The 9,744-nt window shown below is 42.5% G+C and overlaps 1 long non-coding RNA gene across 2 annotated transcripts; it reads left to right on the top strand.

Annotated features, from left to right (window-relative positions):
* The first annotated feature begins 300 nt into the window (after positions 1-300).
* LOC147349502 (uncharacterized) lies at positions 301-9,346 on the top strand. Of its 2 annotated transcripts, none has more exons than XR_015149873.1 (3): positions 301-447; positions 2,401-2,467; positions 8,162-9,346. It is a non-coding gene; the product is annotated as an uncharacterized LOC147349502 (long non-coding RNA). The 2 variants fall into 2 exon arrangements; XR_015149872.1 differs by having other exon boundaries at positions 8,135-9,148.
* Positions 9,347-9,744: the final 398 nt, after the last annotated feature.

The raw sequence follows: 9,744 nt of genomic DNA, 5'->3' as shown, positions 1-9,744 counted from the left end.
CTGGAGAAGGAAATGGCAACCCACTCCAGTATTCTTGCCTGGAGAATCTCATGGACAGAGGAGCCTGGCGGGCTACAGTCCATTGCATGAGGTCAGCAAGAGTCGGACACGACTGAGCCGCTGGAAAACGACAGTAGTCTGTGTGGGCGGGGCGGGTTCATGTAGCCCAAGCTGCCCTCTGATGCCGCAGGGTGAGTGGTCGAGTGTGTGTAAACAGGGCAGGAGAAAATCGTGTTCTGGTCTCCATGGAGGTACTTGTGTTGTCCTGACTCAGTCAGGTGGCCTTTCCTGCATTTCAAGGTCTTTCTGCCTCTGAGTGTGCGGGAAACATGTGAACGGGCTGTGCTGACGCCATTAGAAATACGCAGATGTGATTTCTCTACGTAGTATGGCTGGAGAAAGAAACTTCGGAATGGAGGAGGAAGAGGAAGAACACCAGGGTCTCCCGTAAGTATTGTGACCCAGGTTGGTGGCTGTATCACCTTTTATTGCAGAAATCCCATGTGTTTAGAACTTGCAAACACTTATGTAAATCCAGTGGGCCTGCCCATCAGATTTGTTTTTAGTACTTTTCTTTCTAGTGATAGCCAAGGGTAGATCTTTTCAACATTTCTCTCTTATCTACCACCTTCTCTCCATTGTCTCCATCCAGGCTCCCTATATGACATGAAGGATTCCTGCCATGATGTGCAAATGTTAAAACTGTTCCCTTTTTGGTACAGATGAACCTGTTTTCAGGGCAGGAATAGAGACGCAGATGTAGAAAACGACGTGTGGATGTGGGGGAAGGAGAGGATGTGACGAGTTGGGAAATTACCCTTGACCTGTGTGTGTGTGTTCAGTTACTAAGTCATGTCTAACTTTTTGGGATCCCACGGGCTGCAGCTCTCCAGGCTTTCTTTTCCTTCACTATCTCCCGGAGTTTTCTCAGATGCTCAAATATATACTATTACGTAAAATAGGTAGCTAGTAGGAAGCTGCTGTAGAGCATAGGGAGCTCATCTCGGTGCTCTGGGATGACGTAGAAGGGTTGAGGGGGAGACTCTAGAGGGAGGGGATATATGTGTGTGTGTTTTATATATATATATATATATATAGCTGATTCACACAGTTGTACAGCAGAAACTAACAAAACATTATAAAGCAATTGGACTCCATCCACTCCAGAAAAAAGAGTAATAGATTATAAAATTTCTTAAAAAAAAAAAAAGTTCTCTTTTTGTCTTTCAAATCAACGTGGGGAAGTGTTGATATACAAAATTCCCACCGAATGTGCGGTTGGGTCCTGGGATGTCACTGACGAAGTACAGTATGTAGTTTAGGTTCTGTCTGGAGGCAGCATGGGTCTGTGTAGACAAGAATTATGAAAATGCACCAATAAAGCAGATGGCTATGCTGTCCAGAACCTGGAGTTCTGAAAAAGAAACAGAGCTCTCAGTTGCCTCAAGGAAAGATTTCCTATTTAAAATACACAAGGGTACAGGATACAAGAGTTAATATGTGGCTTTAAATGTGCTTAACCCTGATCTCATGACTAAATTAATGGGTTTTTAAAGTTTGTTTTTTGTTTGCTTGTTTTTTTTGGAAAACCAATGCAGCAGTGATAAGCCCTGCGTACATGGGGCAGGTGATATCAATTTGCCCCATCATAGCTGATGTTCATTTTGTGTATTTGGCTTAGAAGCCTATCTGCCAGATTCCTCGAAAAGCTAAGAATTTTACAATTATCATTAATAGAGTGCTGGTGGGATTTACCGAAAAATATGCATGAACCATCGCGTTTCATCGGAAAAGTTCCCCATCTATTTCATGTCCCTTTACCAGTAGATTGCTGTGGGAAATGACACCTCTAGGTTTCGTTCAGTCTTTTGTTGGTAAACAAACATTCTGTAAATTTCTTATTCCACAGTCCTGTCACAGTTTTTTCCTCTTTATTACTTTTTGTATCTTCAAGAAAAGAAAACAAAGAGTCCTATAGTATGTGTTCAGGTATCTTAAAATGCCACAATACAACCAGCACAAAAGAGAAATGAGATCATTTCAAGGAACTAGGGGTTTATGGATGCAAAGAAAATCTTCACAATGTTTCATCTCATCCTTCTCATCTCTTGAGTTGACCTCATCTTTCATTCTAGATCATTCTAGAGACTCATAAAATACTGTTGCCCATATCTTAAAGTCAAATAGTCATTCCTTAATTTGATAAAGTTCCTTATTTTTGGAAATAGAGTTAAGGATCTCTGAATTAGAAATGCTTCCTGTGTATTTTAAAGTATCTGTCAGGAAATGATATTTAGGGAATAATTTTCTATAACATACAGTGTTCTCTCTTCTGTGAACACAGTTCAGGGTTGGAAATTGTAGAATCCCCAGGGTGATTCCCGTTACTTTTTTAAATAGGTCTTGATGTCTGGAAGCTGAACCTGATCACCTTTTCTAAGCAAAGGAGACAGCAGTCATCACCCAGGTAGGTGGGAATGAATGAAGCACGTGGCACAGGTGTGAGTTCAAAGAGGGGGAAGGAAGCTTAGTTTTTAAGTGAGGGTTGGGAAGCTCTGCTTCAGTGGAAATTACTTTGAGAATTTATTTATCAATGTTTACATCTCCTGCGTCACAGAGGTGCATCTTCTGAAAAGGATGTGCAGGGAGTAGGGGTGGAGCCATGGCAGGGCTTTGTTGTTGCTTTAAATATTATCTGAACTGACATTAGCTGTGGAGTCTGATATTGGAAGAGGGACTGTTCTGTGTGGGGCTGCTGAAGCAGTTTAAGCCATGCTGTCAACGGTTGATGAGTGCCTCTTGGGTTTATGTTTCTTGGGTGGTTCTGGTGGCCACTCTCTGATCCAAGCTGCTCTTGGGTCGTGCACTGCACCATTAGAGGAACTGGGTTCAGGTCCTTGTGAGTCTCTGCTGCGTTCCCTTTGCGCCTGTGTGAAGTTCTGGGCTGAAGGAAAGGACGGAAAGGGGAAGGTTGTCAAAACCCCGAGAGGTAAGGACAGGGGAAGGAGGGAGAGCTGGTCTGTGCTACGGTTGCAGTGCCAGCTCCCAGCTTGCCTGAACTTGGAACTTATGTGAGTGGACGTCATTACAATGGGATTTGAGCCTGGTGGTCTGGAGCCCCAGGACGGTGGAGGGAGGAGCCAGGGGCTGCAGGTGCTGGCCCTGGAAGGGGCTGGTGTGGGTGGAGTCCTGTGTGCACTGTTCAGTGTGCGGAGGGGTCTCTGATAGGAAAGGCTGGGTGGTGGTCTTACCAGGGTGAAGTCTGCTCAGGCGAGGGTGCAGTTGGACTGTATGTTAACATCCTGAGTGAGTGGGGGTGGGGAGAAGTGGGGAGAGCTGCTCATTGAGGCCTCGGGCCACGCTGCACCTGGATGAGGTGTTTAGGCACTAGATAAAGACACTTCTCAAAGTAAAAGGTGACTATGCGGTGTTCAAAGGTAAACTTAACACACGTTCAAGTTTCCAAGAGTTAATTCTAGTTCTCACAGCCTCAGATCAAAGGTGGTTTTGGAGCACTTCGCCTGCAGGGGTTGGGGGAGAAGTTTTCTAGAGAAGACACCACATCAAAGCAAGGATGATACTTGACAGTATCTTAACCAGAAAGCTTGGTTTTGGAAAGCCTGGTTGGCTGTGCGTTGGTTGATGTTAATTTATAGTCTCAGATTAAAATGTCTTGACTCTGGATTAAGTTTGCTTAAATAGGTTCCCAAAGCATTAGTCGCTGATGCGTGCATGCTAAGTTGCTTCAGTTGAGTCCAACTCTTTGCAACTCCATGGACCAGAGCCCACCAGGCTCCTCTGTCCATGGGATTCTCCAGGCAAGAATACTGGAGTGGGTTGCCATGCCCTCAATCAGGATTTTCCCGACGCAGGGATCAAACCGGAGTCTCTTGTCTCCTGCATTGGCAGGCAGGTTCTTTACCACTAGTGCTACCTGGGAAGCCCATCCTCAGCCTGATGACCTCCTTGTTTAGTTACTTTAACACTGGAAATGCAGTAGGGGGGACATTATACTTTTCATCCATTTGCAAGGTAAGTCAGCAATTGTTCGATTAATGTAGAAATCTAGTCACGTGGGAGCAACAGTTTCATGCCCCAAACCACCAGGTAATCCACATGTGTACAGATCGAAGATCCACAGTCTGTGATAGCAGGAAAAGAGCACACGCAAACATGGAAATGCATAACTAGGAAATATTTCCGTAAAGTCATTTTATTCATAAGTACCATGAAATACGGTATGCTGATGTCTGTTGGAATGCAAGAGATTCGTTTATGCCGGTGTGGAAAATACCACCTTCCTATATCATTGGTTACGGGTGGCAAGTTGATTGATAGAAAGTTTGATTTAACAATATGTATGTCAATATTGAACCATGTACATAATATTCTGGGCTTCCCTGGTGGCTCTGCAGTAAAGAATCCACCTGCCAATGCAGATGTGGCTCTAATCCCTGGGTTGGGAAGATCCCCTGGAGGAGAAAATGGCAACCCACTCCAGTATTCTTCACTGGAAAATCACACAGACAGAGGAGCCTGACAGGCTACAGTCCATAGGGTTGCAAAGAGTCAGGCACGACTTAGCGACTGAACAACAACAACATAATATTTTAGTGTTTGTGTATGTGGGTATGTAATTTAAATGACACATTTCATAGCCAGGAGGATATACTTGGAACTGAGGATGTTACATCTGGAAATAAAGCTTTAATTGCCTCCAGAGGTGGTTAATAAGTGGGCATTTTTACTTAACTTTTATTGTTTAAATATTTAATAATTTTGTCTTTTATAATGTTTATTATTTTATAGTTTGATACTATATGTAGTTGTTTTTTTTTTATCACTGCTGTACATAAGGCCACACATTTAGCAGTTTAAAAAAATTTCTACAGTTCATAAGTTAGAAATCCTGTTCTTTTGGCTGAACTTGCTGTTCAGGGTTTTTCAAGGTCAAAACTCAGGGTGTCATAAGGCCTAGGTTCTTATCCACAACTTCCAGGGGACAATCCACTGCCAGGACCGTTCAGGTGCTAGGCAGAGCCCATTACATCCTGGTGGCTTCCGTGCAAGCCCTCATGCTCACATCTTACATCCTGTATCCCCAAGAGGGAGAAGAAATATAGTGTGTCATTGTTTTACTCTTTCTTCCCTCAAATCCTTTACTGTGTATTCAGTTGAAGGGATGGTCACAGGATTTTAGGTGAATAAGGTAATTTGTTACGTAGGTATGTAATTTGTCTTAAGGACTCAAGTTAGAAATTGTTCACTATTGGGTTATGATTTGAATGCAAATCATGGAATTAGTGAAGAGAAAAAAATGAGTGCCCCTCACGCCACCTCTGCAACTGCCATCACCTTACCTCCATCCCTCTCCTCTGTCATTCTCTATTCCTCAGTGTGACCCCAATGTCCTCACCTGCATGATGTTTATCTCTGGAACTAATTCTTCCCCACCTAGGCTTCTTTATTGTTCTCCCACATGCATCCTGTGCATTTTAGACCTCCGTCCCATTGAAACCTCCATCCCCCTGATTCCAGAGCTCTAAGCCCAGCCCTCCTCCATTCCAAACCCTTCATCCTTCATGTCTTCCTTTTCCCTTGCCCTTTATGCTCCCCACACTCTAGTGACTTCCACCCATTTCTTGTGTTGTACTCTATGTCCAGTGCTCAATGCTCCAGCCATCAGGTATCAAGGTTTCGTTGTGACCCTGCATCCATTTCCCCCAACCCTGTCATAGTTCAGTTGCTCCTCAGTCGTGTCCGACTCTTTGCGACCCCATGAATTGCAGCACGCCAGGCCTCCCTGTCCATCACCAACTCCCGGAGTTCACTCAGACTCACATCCATCGAATCAATGATGCCATCCAGCCATCTCATCCTCTGTCATCCCCTTCTCCTCCTGCCCCCAATCCCTCCCAGCATCAGAGTCTTTTCCAATGAGTCAACTCTTCCCATGAGGTGGCCAAAGTACTGGAGTTTCAGCTTTAGCATCATTCCTTCCAAAGAAATCCCAGGGCTGATCTCCTTCAGAATGGACTGGTTGGATCACCTTGCAGTCCAAGGGACTCTCAAGAGTCTTCTCCAACACCACAGTTCAAAAGCATCAATTCTTCTGCACTCAGCTTTCTTTATAGTCCAACTCTCACATCCATACATGACCACTGGAAAAACCATAGCTTTGACTAGACGGACCTTTGTTGACAAAGTAATGTCTCTGCTTTTTAATATGCTATCTAGGTTGGTCATAACTTTCCTCCCAAGGAGTATCTTTTTTTAATATAAATTTATTTATTTTAATTGGAGGCTAATTACTGTACAATATTGTATTGGTTTTGCCATACATCAACATGAATCCACCACGGGTGTACATGTGTTCCCCATCCTGAACCCCCCTCCCACCTCCCTCCCCATATCATCCCTCTGGGTCATCCCACTGCATTAGCCCCGAGCATCCTGTATCATGCATCAAACCTGGACTGGTGATCTGTTTCACATATGGTAATATACATGTTTCAATGCCATTCTCCCAAATCATCCCACCCTCGACCTCTCCCACAGAGTTCATAAGACTGTTCTACACATCTGTGTCTCTTTTGCTGTCTCACATACAGGGTTATCATTACCATCTTTCTAAATTCCATATATATGTGTTAGTATACTGTATTGGTGTATTTCTTTCTGGCTTACTTCACTCTGTATAATAGGCTCCAGTTTCATCCACCTCATTAGAACTGATTCAAATGTATTCCTTTTAATGGCTGAGTAATACTCCATTGTGTATATGTACCACAGCTTTCTTATCCATTCGTCTGCTGATGGACATCTAGGTTGCTTCCATGTCCTGGCTATTATAAACAGTGCTGTGATGAACATTGGGGTACACGTGTCTCTTTCAATTGTGGTTTCCTCAGTGTGTATGCCCAGCAGTGGGATTGCTGGGTCATTTGGCAGTTCTAGTTCCAGTTTTTTAAGGAATCTCCACACTGTTCTCCATAGTGGCTGAACTAGTTTGCATTCCCGCCAACAGTGTAAGAGGGTTCCCTTTTCTCCACACCCTCTCCAGCATTTATTGCTTGTAGACTTTTGAATCGCAGCCATTCTGACTGACATGAAATGGTACCTCATTGTGGTTTTGATTTGCATTTCTCTGATAATGAGTGATGTTGAGCATCTTTTCATGTGTTTGTTATCCATCTGTATGTCTTCTTTGGAGAAATGTCTCTTTAGTTCTTTGGTCCATTTTTTGATTAGATCATTTATTTTTCTGGAATTGAGCTGTGTCTTTTAATTTCATGGCTGCAGTCACCATCTGCAGTGATTTTGGAGCCCCCAAAATCAAAGTCAGCCACTTTTTCCACTGTTTCCCCATCTATTTGCCATGGAGTGATGGGACCGGATGCCATGATCTTAGTTTTCTAAATGTTGAGCTTAAGCCAACTTTTTTACTCTTCTCCTCTTTCATCAAGAGGCTCTTTAGTTCTTCTTCACTTTCTGCCATAAGGGTGGTGTCATCTGCATATCTGAGGTTATTGATATTTCTCCTGGCCATCTTGATTCCAGCTTGTGCTTCATCCAGCCCAGTGTTTCTCATGATGTACTATTCCTAACTGCAATTTCTTCTGCAAGCCTTTGGAACAGTTTGAGACGAATAGGTATTAATTATTCTCTAAATTTTGTTACAATTCATCTGTGAAGCTATCTGCTCCTGGACTTTGATTTGTTGGAAGTTTTTTATTTTTAAATTTTACATTGGTGTATAGTTGATTTACAATGTCGTGTTGGTTTCAGGTGGACATCAAAGTGCTTCAGTTATATATATATATGTATAGATATCTATTCTTCTTCAGATTATTTTTCTATGTAGGTTATTAACAGAATTTTGGATAGAGTTCCCTAGGCTATACAGTAAGTCCTTATTGATTATCTATTCTACATATACTAGTATGTGTATGTTAATTCCAAACTCCTAAATTATCCCTTCCCCCAGCCTTTCACCTTTGGCAACGATCAGTTTGTTTTCAATTATCTATAAGTCTATTTATGTTTTGTTAATGTGTTCATTTGTATCACTTTTTAGATTCCACATGTAAGTGATACGATATTTGTCTTTTTCCCTCTGACATATTTCATTTAGTATGACAAACTCTTGACCTGTATGCAGGTCAAGAAGCAACAGTTAGAACTGGACATGGAGCAACAGATTGGTTCCAAATTGGGAAAGGATTACATCAAGGCTGTATATTGTCTCCCTGCTTATTTAACTTATATGCAGAGGACATCATGAGAAATGCTGGACTGGATGAAGTACAAGCTGGAATTAAGACTGCAGGGAGAGACATCAATAGCCATCATGCAGATGACACCACCATTATGTCAGAAGGTGAAGAAGAAATAAAGAGCCTCTTGATGAAAGTGAAGGAGGAGAATGAAAAAGTTGGCTTAAAACTCAACATTCAGAAAACTAAGATCATGGCATCCAGTCCCATCACTTAATGGCCAACAGATGGGGAAACAATGGAAACAGTGAGAGACTTTTTTTTGGGGGGCTCCAAAAATCACTGCAGATGGTGACTGCAGCCATGAAATTAAAAGACGTTTGCTCCTTGGAAGAAAAGTTATGACCAACCTAGACAGCATATTCAAAAGCAGAGACATTACTTTGCCAACAAATGTCCATCTAGTGAAAGCTATGGTTTTTCCAGTAGTCATGTATGGATCTGAGACTTGGACTATAAAGAAAGCTGAGCGCTGAAGAATTGATGTTTTTGAACTGTAGTGTTGGAGAAGGCTCTTGAGAGTCCCTTGGACTGCAAGGAGATCCAGCCAGTCCACCCTAAAGGAAATCAGTCCTGAATATTCATTGGAAGGACTGATGCTGAAGCTTAAGCTGCAATAGTTTGGCCACCTGATGCAAAGAACTGACTCATTGGAAAAGACCCTGATGCTGGGAAATATTGAAGGCAGGAGGAGAAGGGGGTGACAGAGGATGACATGGTTGGATGGCATCATTGACTCAATGGCTGTGAGTTTGAGTAAGCTCCGGGAGTTGGTGATGGACAGGGAAGCCTGGTGTGCTGCAGTCCATGGGGTCACAAAGAGTCGGAGACAACTGAGAAACTGAACTGAACTGATTACAAACTCTGAGTTCACTCATGTTGCTGCAAATGGCATGATTTTATTCTTTTTATGGCTGAGTAATATTCCATGGTATATATGTACCACATTTTCTTTATCCATTCATTTGTCAGTGGACACTTAGGTTACTTCCATGTCCTGACTGTTGTAAATAGTACTGAAGTAGATATTGGGGGTGCATGTGTCTTTTTGAATTACAGTTTTTTCCAGATACATGCCTAGGAGTGAGTTTGCTGGATCATATGGTAGCTCTATTTTTAATTTTTTAAGGAATGTTCCTACTGTTCTCCATAGTGGCTGCACCAGTTTACTTTCCTATCAGTGGTGTAGGCGAGTTCCCATTACTCCACACTATCTCTAGTGTTTATTGTTCGTAGACTTTTTGATGATGGCCTTTCTGATTGGTGTGAAGTGATAATTCATTGCAGTTTTGACACATTTCTCTCACAATTAGTGATGCTAAAGATGCTAAGCATCTTTTCGTGTGCCTCTTACCCATCTGTATGTCTTCCTTGGAGATATGTCTATTTAGGTATTCTACCCATGTTTTGATTGGGTGGTGGGTTTTTTTTTTTTTTTTTTGAGCTGCATGAGCTATTTGTATATTTT

The sequence above is a fragment of the Bos grunniens genome, chromosome 21 (assembly GCF_055505025.1).
Source record: "Bos grunniens cultivar Pamir isolate PY7600 chromosome 21, Bosgru_T2T1.0, whole genome shotgun sequence".
In the NCBI taxonomy this organism is placed as follows: Eukaryota; Metazoa; Chordata; class Mammalia; order Artiodactyla; family Bovidae; genus Bos; species Bos grunniens.
This window is presented reverse-complemented; position numbering and strand designations above follow the sequence as displayed.